We start from the raw sequence: 15,527 nt of genomic DNA, 5'->3' as shown, positions 1-15,527 counted from the left end.
GTCCGAGCGGGGCCGCTCTCGGCGCTGCGGCCTCAGCCGCTCCTGTTGCTCGCCCCGCTCTATCCCATCTCGTCCGAAAGGAGCGGAGCTTTCAAACAGACGCGGCTCCTGCAAGGTAAATATTGATTCTCCCAAACTCCAGTTGGGCTGTCAGGTCGGTAAATAAAGCGCTTGGTTGGCGTAGGGCAGGGGGTTCAGCGAGCGCTGTCCGTGATGACGCCCAGCTGCAGCCGAGCTCTCTGAGGCGGGAGCCCCCCCCTTCCTCCCCTCCCCAGGGTTTGAGAATTCTCTATAAAAAAGCGGTGAAAAGGAGGTTGTTTGAAGGGTATTCAGGACAAAGTAGCTGGAAAATGAAGTTGGCTGTTCGGGCAGCACAGATAAGGAAGGTAAGGGGATGTCAGGTGCTCCCCAGTCCCACGGGTTAGCACTCCGGGTTCGCGCTGCTCTGGTAACAACACCTCCTCCTAACATCTGCAAGAAGGATACGGAGCCACCCTCATTCGTGCATCGTGCTGTGCTCAGCTTTGCATGGGGCAGCAGAAGATGCTGGGGATCGTTTTGGCAGGTCTGACTGTGCGTGGGTGTAGTGCAATGCTGGCTTTTTGAAGATATGTGTGTGTGCCACACTTTGTACTTCCACGGCCAAAAAATGTCATTTGCAATTTCAGATTTTTAATTTTCAGGTTGTGGAAGGAGGGGATTCACTGAGGGGTGCTTCTCTGGGGTTATTTTGTTGGGTTTTTTTTATAAAAGGAATATATGAACAAGTGCATAAAAGACTTCATTCTGAAACTTCTGTGGAAATGTGGAAGGGGCAGGTGGGAGAGTAAAGAAAGCAGAATTCCAGCTTTCCATGTTTATTTATTGACTTTGCCTGTGTTCCTGATTTTTACTTGCATCTCATGTATGAACTTTAAAACCACTGAATCCTTATGTTTCTCTCCATCTTTCTAATGGAGAAATACTTGGAATAAAACTCGGTATACCAGGCAAGTGCAAGGTCAGACTGGGACAACCATAAGCAAATATGGGTTGTTGTTTTTTAAATGATATGGGTTTTCCATCCACCTGCTTGTGATTCCAGTTGAGAACAATTGTAAACGCCTCTTGAATCTGGAGGAATCCAGTGTAAGTTAAAGAGAGGGAGAATTCAAAAGAACCCAGCTTTATCTTGAGGACAGCTATAGCTTGGTACCAGAATATGAGAAAAAAAATGTAATAATAATATAATTTATAATGTACAAAGTAATTTCAAGTCCCCAGTAACAAGACTTAAGCTGAGGGATAGCTCAAGACTGGTCTCACCACTGACTGCTGAAGTTTTTTTCTGTTGTAGAGACACATGACTTGCCTGTAACTCTTCTGAGCTAATGTTAGCACTGCTTTTGGAAGCTTAAATGCTTTATTTACCTGAACCAGGTAGTAATCAAATGTTCTGACAAAACATGTAGCAGCTTATCTGTCACCCATCTGGGACTCTGCCCTGTGGGAAGCCCAGATTAAAGGAAGGGGCAGAGACTGGGTTGATCTGTGTGGCTGGAGCGTGGTAGGAATTGGGCTGGGAGTGTTGTTCCCTGATTCCAGCTCCCCTGGCTGCTTTCATCTCCTGTCCCAGGGATTAGAGGGATGGCGCAGAGGGCACTTTCTGCTGCTGCCATCCCTGTTTCAGCCCTATCCGCATGCAGATAAACAGGGAAGACAGGAAGGAGGTAGGGAAGGAATAGGTAAAGGTGAGATAATGAGAATTATCTTCCCCTCACTCCTCCTGCATCTGATCTCAGTTCATCTTTCTTCATGTGGTGTCAGCAGTGTGCAAAAGGGATCAGGGGGTGTGTGTGTGTCTAGCAAAGGGAGAATGTGTAGGTGTAGGCACAGACCACAGAAGTACTCTCTGGGCTCCTGGATCCATCCTCCCATTTTCCTGTCATTTCCAGCTTGTTACACTGGGTCAGGGTTTCCCCAGACAGACCATGCAGCCTCTGAGGCAGCAAAATGTGGCTCCGTGTGGCAGAGAGAGTTGGAATGGCACATGGGAGGATGACAGATGGACAAGAGTAGAATAGAGACCTTAAAATCACCCTCCTCAACACACTGATTGTGTCAGCAAACAGGCAGGAAAGGCACAGGGACAATGTCCTGTGAGTGCAAAACAGGAGAGAGTGAAAACAGAACAAGAGACACTGAGCCTCATCTCTGTTATTCCATGTGCAACTCTGCTTCCAGCCCTCATTTACCTCCCTTGTTTCCTCTTTGCCTCTTTTGGTCTCTCTCCTCAAAACAAACAAACTCCCACAAATCCCTACAAGGCACTCATCCCCAGACACTGCTTTCACTCTTATGAGGCTACTCAGAGGCAGACCAGAAATTCAGCTGGTTTTCCCTGCAGCTAAGCATTTGTTTGAGCTCAGGCAGCCTTGACCTGGTAAGATTTGCAAAGGACTCTGTTCACACAGGTAAAGCAGAGCCTCAATAGGATTCTGCTTATTAGCAAAAAAATCCACCTTCCTCCTGCTCCCTTCCCCAGAAAAGACATTTCCAGCAATAGGAGGAAACCTCCTGCTTGCTTTAGAAGTCTATAATGTGATGATTCAGTTTGTCAAAGCAGGGAATGATAAATAAGGAAATGTGTTTTACGATAATGATCGCTCAGCGTAGGTGCAAAATCATTGAATGTGCTGTGCAAAGAAAGGCTTTTCTGTTTTCCAGAAATACCCAAGGGTGTGGAAATAGCAATGCAGCAGAAGAGGACATTGTTTAGGGCAGTAGATTAGGACTGTCAGGAGTCACTTTTCTATCAGTGAAGTTGCATCACTCCGGTCTCTGGAGATGTTTCTCATTGCTGTTTGCCACCCCATTCCCAGAGATCATTTCACCCTCTCTGGATATAACCTTGAAAATCTCTTAAAGCCACTCAAGAGGGTTTAGCAGCAGTGGATGTCCCTGGAGGGACGCTTGATCAGTTACCAGAGTTGTGTAGATATGTATGAAATAACTTTGCTTCAGTCAATACTCTGAGAATTGGAAAGATTGAGCAGTAAATTAAGTTCTTTAAATTATCCCCAGTTTGCTTTTGTCTGTTCAGTGCTATCAGCTCACCTGTTGCTTTGAAGCTGAAGAAACTGAGAGTGCCCCTTTGCTCAATCTCTTCTTTACCTTTGTCTAGGCACCAGCTCTGAGGTGATGTCTTTGATAACCTTTGGCAGGTTGAATTTCTTCCCTTCTTCTTTCTTCACCTTTACAACATTTTAGTTCTTCTTTTAGCTGCAACAAAATAAAGGTGCTTTTTTCTTGTAGCTAGATGCCTCTGCCTACGTGTTTTAGTGTGATATTTTTATTTCAAGTCTCTCTGAGCTTGTAACATTACAGTTACCTTTTTTGTTTCCATCTTCACGTGTTTATTTTCTATAAAACCATTTCTCAATAGCACTTTTCTCTTATCTGGTAATTCACTGATGCAAAGAACAAAGCAGTAAAATTACAAAGATAAATTCTTTCTGAAGCAAACACAAAAAGTAAATCCTGGTGGCACTGTTGCCAGTCTAGGTCAATTTGTGTTTATAATGTGCACCTGCCAAGTTCCAGTGTAATGGTTTAGAGGATTTTAAGCACAACCTGGATTTTGAACTCTAATTTGATAACCTGTACAGCAAGATTTGTGGTTCACTAGTATTTCTGCAAAACCTGTGACTGAAACCTGTTGAGGGGAAAGAGCGGTATATTTTCATACAGATCAAAAAGGAAAATGTGGGATCTTCAAATGCCTAAACCAGGGCTTTATTTCTCTGTCAGATCATCAACAAATGAGGAACCATTAGTGGTTTTCTCAACTCTGTGTATGTGATATATAAAATACATTCTGTGTTTCTCTGTTTAGTCAGATTTTCCAGATTACATCTGAAGTAACTGAGGATAAAAGTTGAGGATTGAATACAGGTTAAAATAGAGCACTTTATAGAGGGGTAAAGATAAGAAACCTGATGTGACCAAGACAGTGTAATTCAAGGAATAGTAAAAAATGGATCTGACTTCCAAAAAGCTGCAAGTATGAACTTGGTGATTGTATGAGAAGCCATTGGCATATCACCCAAGGAAATGGTGATAAGCTGGTGGTTTCCTGAAGCTGATGTGAGTTTGGAGAAAACAGGTCAGCTGATTCTCCTTCAATGAAACCTTGCATTGGTTTGGAGGGCTGAAATCAGACTGAACACTCAAAGTCAAGAAAAAGACAGGTCCAAAGGATGCCTCTGTTCCAAGTCTTGCTTATCGAATGCTGACTCTGAGTGCTGTTTCCATTAGAGCAACAGAAAGTGTGTGAATATTCATAGGGAATGATTCACTTGCTGCTTAGGTCTTCATGGTCTTTAAGATCAACAGATTGTGTGCCAGTTAAAGTAATTAGTGAAGATAAATCTAAGTTGTTGCATTTTAATGTGGATTTCCATCACTTAGAGTATGGGAACTCCTGTTTTACCGTATCCTCTTCTGAAAACAAGTCTGGTTGGTCTCTGCATTCAAAGGTGACTTTGCTGGGATTGCCTCCTTTCTTCTCTATGTACTGCTCCTACAAAAAAAAAAGGAATTTTATTTCCAGTTTGCACTATTTTCAACCCAAAGTTTATTTCAGAAATCTTATTGGGACAGGGGAAGATATTTGCCAAGTGTCTCTTGAATGTAATGAATCATGTTTTTATTCCTCTACAAGGCAGATGGTAGCATCTGCTTTAATAAAGCATAATCAGAACATCTTATTCTAATGGCATTGCAGTAAGATTTATGAGTGTGTTTCTGGGATGATCATAAACTAATGAACATAATCCAATCAGCTCCCAAACAGAAGAATTCTGATGTCTCACTCCAGACAAAAAAATAAAAATCTTTAGCAAACACCTTGGGGAGATATCCTGTTTTAGGTGGATAGGAAAGAAACAAGCACAAACAACTTATGAAAGCAGGATATCTTATTTTCTTAAAGAGTGTTCAGTATATCTGAAGAAAAGAAAAATCAAAATTAGTGAAGTCAATAGTTTCTTTTCTTGAAGTAATCTTCTGTAAATAAAATAGAAGTATATGTACAAAGTATTTTAGTATTAGTGCAGATTATATTAAACTTGAAAATTTGAGTCACAGGCATTATAAATTATTAGTTAACTATTTATTGAATTAAAACATTCTTCAAATTAGAAAGGTGAATATATGCAAATTAGAAATGTTACATGAAACTGTGAAGTACAACTCTCAGTCTGCTCTGGCAGACCTTGTATGTATAAAAAGAAAATCAAATTAGAACTTCTGTCACTAAAAGAAAGCTGTTCTAACAAGCTTTTGTGCAAGAAGCAGGTCTGCTCTGGCCTGCTTTGCAGAGCATGGTGCTGCTCTGTTGTGAAAAATACTGAATAACCCTCAATAGTTACCCATGCTATGCCCAGTGTGGGCAACATTTCATAATAATTGTAAATGAGGCAAAGATTAGAAAACTATTTCAAGAATTGTGGTCCAAATCTGTTTTGCCTTGATTGCCTTCTTCATTTTAATTAGGAAACTTGGTAGCATCTTGAGTTTCCTCTGCAGATTGTGAAGCACAGCTGGTTCTCATTTAACTGGCAAAAGGCAGATTTTAGAAACCTGCTTTTTTACCTTTTCTTTAGCATGAGGAGAGGAGTTTGTGTTCAGAGTAAGTGGTTTGTTATAAAAGGAATTCAAACTCTAAAATGTAGCTGGGATTCACCAGCAATTTGTAGTTTTTATTTAATCAAAGCTTCTGATTATCCAGGACTAATTGTAAATGGGAGTAGCAGCTGCTCACTTTGGAAACCCAGATTTGGGTACTTAGAAGAGCTTCCAAATTAGTAGAGACTGATAAAAGTGCCATACCAAGCAGAATGTTCATGAATATCATTTCAGTCTAAATGAATTTTATTTGTTTTTCTTAACTAATGAGTAAACAGAACTGTTACATGTTTACAGCACAGTAGTGAAGCAGAACTACCTCTTATCAATAAACAGGAACAGAGGAAAAAAAAAGTCTTCATGACAGAACTGTATTTTAGTGTTTGCCAATATGACCATATTCCTCTTTTCAAGTAGGAATGGACAGGATCTATATTATTTTGGAATTAATGAAGCTGTCTTGAATATTTCCACTTGGAGGTTTGAAAACAACTGAAACAAAGGGGACTAAATCTCTCTTATATAATAGCAAACCAAATTTTCCTTGCAAATTTAATAGAAGAGTACAAAGATGCCACAATTACTGATATGGAAGCAGACTTTGATCCATTTTCGGGAAAATTAAAGAAACTGATAGTGAATTCTGATTCCCTTTTCTCTCCTGAAATAGAAGCAAAAGATAATGCTATCCAACAGATGGTCATTTCAATACTTTCCTCTTTTGTCTATATTTGATTTTGATTTTGATGCAAATGGCCCCAAATGCAAGAAACTTCTGACAAACTTTTCATGCAGACAAAACAGCTGGTAGCTGTTAGGGATTAAAGGGCTTTGCAAGTCATTAGCCTGAAATAATTTCATTTTGTGGCTGTATTAATAAACAGGTCAAATAAAGGCATTTTTATCAAGCATTAAAATTCATGATTAATTTATTACCTCAGGGAACTCCATAGGTGTATTCACAGACCAAATATGAGAAGGAGGACTTTCAAATAGTTCTTGGAATCTGCTCTCAGTCCGAATATTTTACACATCCTGCCTTGCAAACTCTGGAGCAAGGCAGGATGTGTAAAAGCCTGGCAAGCAGCATGCGCATTCCTGGTTTTGACAGTGCATTGTATGACTTCAGGCCTTGCTATGGTGCCATTCGGGCCCTCTAAAGTAATGTAAGAATTCTTTTTCATTTTTTCTGCTCTGTCAGTACAAAGGTGTCTATTTCAGAGGCAGTAAAATTTGACTAAATGTATAACAATATATTGTTTTGGCTACAGTTATACTCTAGCATTTGGATTTTTTCCTATTTATTTGAACCATATGAAAGAGTTCGTGGGACTGGAAGTAACATGCAGTAGAGTTTTAGCTAGAGTTTGATTTTTTGGGCAAATCCTTTTGTGTCATTGTTCGTGTTCAAGTTGTTAAATACTTATCAAAATACTTATCTGGGAAGGAATCTAGAGAAATCCTGTGTGTATTCATTATAATGGTTTAATTTGTGGATTTTTCATGTCCTAAAAATAGTGGGAATTCAGAGAAGAAAAGGTTTCCTTTAAATATACCGCAGTGATGGATGATGCTGACAGCCTCCTGAACTTCAGCTGTAAATCTGTATATAAAACCCAGGGGAGCACTGAGTTTATGAACAGGTCTGTACCTAGGTTCAGCTCTTGCAATCAGTTGATTTGCAAAACTTCCAAAAGCTTTCTGTGTCTTAGCAAAACCTGTGAGCCAAAATGACTGAACTGGAATGTGGAAACTTTGGAGACTTGGGAGGCTTGAAAGTTTTACTGAGCAATCAGTCAATATCTGGAAATGGCACATACGTCCAGAGTTTTGCAAATTCAAAAAGGCTTCCTGATGCATGGAACTGGGGCTTTGCTTTTTCTTATCTCTTTCTCAGTCCCTCATATCACGTATAACATCTAAGGAGAAATTGACATGGATTTGGCTTATCCTTGCTAAGATGGTCTGACCTGGAAACGTATTCATTTTACATTTGTATAGAACTTGGAATGAATCCCTGGAAATGTTTGGCAGACACTGCATGATGGGCTCTGTGGGTGCTAAGAACTTGAGAACACCTCTCACAGCTGGTACTGAAAGGTGCAATATTTTACAGGACAATTGGGGATCTCTTTTGTATCCTGTGCCACAGACGTGTCCCCTTTGTGGAAGCAGCACGGTGAGCACTTCAGAACTCTTTTTGAGCCTATAAAATCTTTTCCCTCGATACTCAAAATTGGATATACAGTTGTTTGGCTTTTTTTTTTTTAATTATCATATTATTCTTGTTTTGCTTGTGATAGTCAAAACAGTAGCAGTGCACACAGATGAGTGTGAGATACAAGAGCTGAGCACTTGGGGGGTTTTCAGGGAGGGGGATCCCTTAGGAGCCTTCCCTGGGTAAATTTGTGTTTCTGTGAGCAAACAGAGCCTCCATCACACAGGTCACTGAGGAGCCCGGTATGTCTGGTCACACATCCATTGTGGCCGCTCCCTGTTCCTTCTAAAGTCAGCTCCTGGTTTCAGTGCATGCCTGATCTGTCTCCAGGCACCTTGGTATTCACTTTGCCTCCAGGATTCTCTGGAAAAACAAGGATAAAGGGTGGTGCATTCTTCTTGCCACCTGTAATGATGTTTCTTCAGCTGGGGGATGTTTTATGTTTCTCTCACCTCTGTGAATCTTCAAAGTATTAAATGTTGCTCTTGGATGTCCGGAGCTACTCTTCTGGCTTGCAGCATTACCTATCTGGATAATGCCTTTTTTTCCAAAATTAAAAAGTCATGTTACTCCACTAAGTATGGAAAGCAATTATGATAGGAGGCTGGGATTTAAAATTCAGCTGTGGCACAGGGTTTGATACAGATACTTTCTCAGCGTTGGCCAGCTCTGCAGGGAGTAAGATGTCCCACGTTCTGAATAACGGAGGAGCAAAACCAACAAAATATGTCATGTTTAACCAAGGTTTTACTTGCTGTGAAGAATTTCTGCCTCTTGGTGATGGTGTCCAGGTGTTGGAATGGTGAGTTAGTTGTCTGTAGAGTTGTCTTGTTAAAGTTTAGGGCTTGATGTGATCAGTGATCTCAGGGAGAATTTAACAAAGCTTGAGGAGAAGGATGTGCCACTGACAGTGGGCACAAAGAATGCAGAATTTACAGGCCACAGGGACTTTGGGCTGAACTCCCAAGATGAGGAAGAAAGTAACAAAGCCAACTCATCAACTGGTGCAGCTCTGCTCTGTGTGTGGGCTGGTCTCTGGCCCACCAGGTGAAATAACCTATTTAGGGACAGCAGTTATACCTTTTCTTGAGGCAGAGAAAGAGGAAAAACTTGAATATAGCTTTTTTCCCAAGGGTATTTTCAATAATCTTCAGGAAGCAATCTATATAGGAATGTTTTGTTTATAAGCACAGGCATTGAACTGGCACAGCTGTTAAAATTTATATTTTTGTTGATGTGCTGAGTAATGTGGGATGTGGTGCTTTTCATAGTGATCCATTTGCTGTTCCCTGTTCAGGGCTTTTAATCTGAACGGATTCAATTTTGATGAATTTGCTGTTTCTAGCAGAAGTATGTTTTTCTTTTCTTTGTTTCCCACAGACACTTTCCTCAAAATAGCTGCTGAAGCTTCAATTTATACAGAAGTGCTTGATACTGTCAGTTCCTGTTGGGATGAATTCAACATATTTGTATCCACAGATGCAGGTTGGGTAATATCAGACAGGCCTAGTGAGTGTTATTTATAAATTGCTGCACAGAGTGTTTCAAAGGGGGAAAAATACTCATATGAAAATGAATTTTGCAAAGTCAAAAAGTTGACTTTTTAGCACACATTCTCAGTCTTTACATCTAAAGCTGAGTTTAGACCTCACAAGAGCCTTCGTGTCAGGTTTGTACAGCTGAGGGAAATTCAGGAGAGAGCTTCATAACCGAAGTAATCCAAGAGTAGATAGTTTTGAAATAATAAATATTCATAAGAAATATTTTTCTTCCTTGTGTCTATGTTGAGCTGTTTTTCTGTGCAGTCTAACCCAGATCTGAGGGTTTTTTACCTTAGATATCTTGTGGATGAGAATTACCTCTCCGGGTTGCAGGAAATCAGTTTTCTAGCTCATCAACCCTGCTGCAGAAGAACCCAGCTGGGGTCCCTCTGCATCCACTGGTGCCAATTCCTTCCCTGATCCTCACCCTTCCCAGTGTCTGCCCATGTTAAGGAGAATTTAGGGCTCTCCATTCTTCTAAACCTCCCAAGTGAGTTATTTCTGTAAAGGTTCGTGGCTTTTACAAGGAAACATTCACACCTCCACCTGTGTCATCGTGTCGTTCTTTTGCAGAGGCATTCTTTTGCATCTCTCTAAAAATCAGAAATGCCCTGCACCTTGAATGATGCCCATGGCATTCCAGGGGCTCCATGGGCTCTGCCAGCTCCAAGGCTGGCAAGGCTGCTGATTTCTACAATCATCCTAAGGAACTGAAGAAGCAAAGATTGCAAAATTGGACCTCCTGCCTGTCTTTGAGATACAAGATCTTCTGGCCCTGTGTTAGCACTGTTTAGTTTGTCTAAATTTATAGGATTTTTACAGTGACTAGCTTTGAAAATTTTACTTCTCATATCCACCTAGTCTCTCTCCATTGCTTTCAAGGATTTGTCCTCTGCTTTACTCTAGGGCACAGTTAATTTGTGCATGAATTCTGTGGTTACTTTTATTATAATTCCTCACCTCCCAATTTACCAGAGCATGAATTTACTTACATGATGTGGGGTGTGGGGGAAGGTGTGGTCTGAGCAGTTTCCCAGGCACTGGAGCTGGATTTAAGCAACTTCAAAGATCTCATTGAAATGTTGACCTTCATGGAAGAAAATTCAGAGCTGTGACCTTGAGGCCAGTGAGAGTGGAGGAAAAATAATAAAAAAAAAAAAAGAAACACAGTTTATTTTAAATGTTGAAATGTTGAGGATCTAACATTTCTTAGTTGTGAAACTCTCTGAGGTACATGTGAACTGCAATACCAAATCTGACTTTTGTATGTGTTTATTTTAAGAGCAGAAACGTTCGTATTTTGGCTCCGAGACTTTTCTCTCGTGTATTTTATCAGGTTCAGCTGAAGTTTATATCCAAACTATTTATTCATTGTGTTGCTTTTAACTAATTAGATGACAGAGAAGTGAACTAAAATAATTAGGCTTTTTGGACTTAATACAGTAACAATTAATGCAGTTTTGGTCTTAAGATTTGCAAAGTCAAAAGCTATAACAATTTTCCTTTATGCTGTGTGTACCACATAAAACTTCAGATATCTGATAACAACAAGAAATTAAATGATGAAGGGCTTTTTTAAGCGTTTATGGACAAAGTTTAAAGCAGCACTGAGGACTGAAGGGCTTCCTGCAGTTGCTGGAAGTGTTACAGAGAGGGGCTGAAGAGAGCTCACTTTGCACATGCCATTCTGTCAGCGTCAGCTCTCAGTTGTAAGGATGAGACTTTGTGCAAACATGAGTCAGGAAATTTGGTTGTGGTACCAGGAGGAGCTGTAACTCAATATCCATCAGCCCTGTGGAGGAGTTGCTGTGAGGCGATCTGTGTTTTGAAGCATCAAGTATCAGTCAGATCTAGCATTTTTTTAAAGGGGGCTTTCTTTTTTTCCTTCACCTTCTGTTCCCTCCCAGAACTGAAATTCAGACTTGTATTAGCAAACTTAATGGGTTTATTTTTGAAAAGAGATGTTTGGCTTTGTCTTTGCCGCTTCACAGTGCAGGAAGTTTAGCTCTGTATTTTCAATCATGATTTAGCATATTATGTGCAAAAGCATCATTGCTTTTTGCTTGTTGCTCTGACTTGCATCAGTAACACACAAATATGGCTTTTACAGTGCCAAGGTGCTTCACTTCAGGATATCCCCTCATATAAGGACCCCCAGCAACATCCTGAATAGAGACTTTAGCAGTTCTGACACCTACCTGAAGTGATTTGCTATCAGGTCCTTGTTCAACTTTAGCTAATTGATATTTCACTTTAGAGCTGCCCATTCTGCCTTCCTGTGGGCAATTCACACTTTCCAGCTCAAAATAAACTTGTTTTTTTTTCATTCCTAGTTTAGCTGTTCCTAAAAACCCTCTGAAATAGCCTTGATTTTACTTATTACAGGATGGGTAATCAATGAAGGAAGAGGTTTTTTACCCTTCTGCCTATTCCAGTGAAGCATGTGAAGGAGAAATAGAGCAAGTACTGTCTGTATTAAGAAATAAATGAAATTTAAGGTAGGACCACAGAATGGTTTGGGTTGGAAAGGACCACAAAAGTCATCAGGTTCCACCCTTCCTGCCATGGGCAGGGATGCCTTCCACTGTCTCAAGTTTCTCAGAGCCCTGCCCAGCCTGGCCTTGGGCACTGCCAGGGATGCAGGGGCAGCCCCAGCTGCTCTGGGCACCCTGTGCCAGGGCCTGCCCACCCTCCCAGTAAAGAATTTCCTCCTGATAGTGAATGCAAACCTAGTTTAAGGCTCTTGCCTTTCTTTCTGTCACTACTACCCTTGTGAAATGTCCCTCTCCAGCTCTCCTGTGACCCCTTTGGGCACTGGAAAGCTGCTGGAAGGTCTCCCTGAAGCCTTCTCTCCTGCAGGCTGAGCAAGGCCAGCTCTCCCAGCTGTCAGATAAACAGGATTTCTGGCTGGAGAGGATCCTGCACAAGGAGCATTCCTCAGACAGACATTCTAGTGGCCATCAGAGATGATCCTGTTCCCTGGATTGCTGGTTAGAAGTGAGGATTATCTTAATTAGAGATCTCCAGCAGGTGCTAAGAGACCAGGATCCAAACATGAATTTATAACTTTTGTACCTGATGGAGCCATGAGTTGGAGGGGTGACTCAGTGGCTCTGCTCCTGCCTGGATGCTGCACAGAGTGTGGCTGGGGGAAAAGAAAGGGAAAAAAAGGGTGGGAGTTGGGCAGATTTCTGCGTTCCAGGGCAGGAGTCGTCTTGCAGCTGAAGGAAAGCTTGGAGGACTTCTGAGCTCACCCAAGGCACTTGAAATTTCATTATGCCATTAAGTACAAAGCAATGTAATACTCAAAACTGAGTATTTAAAGAGTTTACAAGCATGTACTTATTCATCCTAGGAAAAAAAAGGCGGTGGTAGGTAATTATTATATGTGTCAGCTAAATGTCTGCGGCCTACAAATTCCTCTCACAAGGTCTGGATTTCTGGAGTTTCTATCAAAAACCACACCCCTTGTAATTGATAAAGTTGATAATGTCATTATTATGAGCAACCTTGGGGAAAACATCTGAGTTGCCTGAATTCATGTTGTTCATATTCTTATCTCTGAGCAGCTGCTGGTTCAAGCCAGCCATGAAAGATTCAAATTTAATTAAGGCTTTTCATAGTTCTGAGGAACATCTTGCTCACAGTGAAGATGGCTGTTAAATATTATGTTCCTTTGGACACAGTAACTTGTAGTTTTACATAGAGAATGTAGGCTAAGAAATTTGCAAGGGATATTGGCTCTGAGCACAATAGCTCTGCCAGAGATTTTTCATTTTATTTGGAATGCAAATCTCAGATTAGGATGTACAGTGCAAAACTATCTTAGCAAAATAAATTTCAGGAATTCAGACCAGTTTGCTCTGTCTGCACTTCCTGGAAGATGTCATTACGTAGGCAATTATAACAAACAGGGTTGCAATATCTCTGTGGGCTGGGCTCTAAATTAATATGAGCATGTGGCTTAGAAGGGATGGCAATAATTTTGACTTATGTCTGCTTAACAGTAAAACTTCAGCTATTAATAGCAAGGAATTTTCACTGCTCAGGCAAAAAAGTAAATTCTATTCTTCCTAGAGATCTGAAAAGGTGAGTAGCCTGGTTCTTGTATTTTGCTGGCATATGAATTAATCTAATAAATCCTGCAGGTTAGAATTTGCCAATACTGACTCTTGTACTGTAATGTGAGAGGTAGCTTTTGTGCAGTCCTGAGCAAAGCTGATTTTTTTTTTTAATATCTGTATATATTTACATAAGTAAATAAGTCATGCATATGTTGATGTCATTCAGGAATGAAAACTGTAAAAACATTTGTAATTAAAATACCAGCAAATAGATGGATCCTGTTTGAGGGGCTGTTACAAATGTCTTGTTATTAAATAATATTTTTTAAAAATCCATAGAAGATATTTCTGTAGAATTAGATCAGAAATGGTAGCTGAAAGCCCAGGAGATCTAACAAGCTCTTTCATAATACTGCTCAGAGCAGCCAAACTGTAAGGAGGGAGTGTCTGGGAAAGTGAGACTTGCCTGGAGCACACACAACAGGTCTGTCTAGAAAAAGATGTCGAGCAAGTAATATTACATTATCTCTCTGGAGCAAATAACATTGCTTTTATTAATAAATCCTTGTTTGATCAGCAGGTTTTGCTATAGCTTAATGCAGTTAGGCAGCAAAGCCTCAGTGCGTACAGGTGAGAAAATAGGCTGTGGAGGCAGGGAGGAGATTGGAGATTCACTTCTGGTGGAGTTTTTCAGCAGAACTCTCTGGGTTTTGCCAAGGCTTTGATGGGAGGTTTTTTCCATCAGTGAATTTTCAAGTTTGTAATGCAGTGTATCAGCATTTTCTGTGCCTTTGTCACCACAAGTGATGAAATACTGTATCAGATGTTAACAAGAAATGTAGTCCTGCATTTCTTGTTTGAACAGCCGTGCGCTGCTCCAGTGGCTTCCAGCACAAATAAAATCATGGAGTGCAGCATAGAATTAGGAACTCTGTGCTATGTTTAGCGTTCTTCACTCTTTTTCTGCCTTCTAACTCTGAGCCAGAGATCTACTGCCCTGATTTCCCAACAGACCTGGTGGCCATGCACTCCTGGGAGAATGGCATGGGAGCCTTGGTGCCCCTCTGGCACCTGGTGGCCGCCTGTAGGTGGATTTCCTGTCACTGAGGTGATTATTCCCCGTGGGATGGCTGCTTTGAACTAGAGGAAATACTGCAAGGAAGGAGGATCATTGCAGCTGAGAGGGCTTTGGTGGCCTGTGATGTGGCAACAGAGCATGGAAGTCTCCCAAAAACCAGCAAATGGAAGCAGTGCGATTGGGGGGAGTGTCTGGAAAGTTCACGTGTGAACGAAAGCACTCTGAAATTTTAAGTTTATATCAGCTGACTTAATGACTTTCCAGATTATTCTGAGCACAATTTATGTTATTTCCAGTGCCATTAAATGAAATATTTGGGTGACATGTACTTTGGTTAAATTTAGCATCGCTTGAACTTAAGAGATTATTTTGACAAAAAAACTGAGGGACCAAAACCACTGCTTCATTTCCATTAATCTGAGCCTTGGGTGGCAGTGAGCATGAGGCATTCTCACATTGCTCTTCAGATCAATGTGATCTGAAGTTAAATCGTGGCTTACCCACTGTGGCAAGCTGTAAATGGCAGAGTTCAAATGAGAATGTTGCAGTTCCTGACTCATTCCTGCATCTGTCTCTCTGGATCCTGGCATTATCTACATTAACTGGAATCAACACAGGATGCTGATAACACAGAGGTTCTTAATAAATTAGCTTTCTTTGAAGAAGAAACCCATTTCTTTGAGAAAAACCCATGTCTCAGGATGCTTAGTTTTCAAAAGAAAATAATTTTGGTTGGATGGTACGAATTTTCATTGTAATATTTATTTCAATTCAAAACTACTTGAATTCTTAGCACAAGTAATCCCATGATAAACACATATTTGTGGCATTTCAGTAGCATTGGAATCACAGGCCCATTGCATTTACAGCTACCCACAACCTGACTTGTTTCAAGGACATCTCTGTCCATTGTCAGGCTGATGTCTTTGGTGACAGCTGCTAACATGGAACAGTTTTAA

At 40.8% G+C, this 15,527-nt stretch overlaps 1 protein-coding gene across 1 annotated transcript in view; it reads left to right on the top strand.

Moving 5' to 3' along the window:
* Positions 1-6: 6 nt before the first annotated feature.
* Positions 7-15,527, top strand: part of PPFIBP2 (PPFIA binding protein 2) — a gene marked incomplete at its 3' end in the record, with an annotated part of 90,891 nt that continues 75,370 nt past the window's right edge. The window contains exon 1 of the mRNA XM_031063211.1: positions 7-115. The remainder of the gene's footprint in view (positions 116-15,527) is intronic.

Source organism: Geospiza fortis, unplaced genomic scaffold, assembly GCF_000277835.1.
Source record: "Geospiza fortis unplaced genomic scaffold, GeoFor_1.0 scaffold196, whole genome shotgun sequence".
NCBI classification, from domain to species: Eukaryota; Metazoa; Chordata; class Aves; order Passeriformes; family Thraupidae; genus Geospiza; species Geospiza fortis.
The sequence above is the reverse complement of the archived record's forward strand: the minus strand, read 5'-3'. Positions and strand labels throughout refer to the sequence as shown.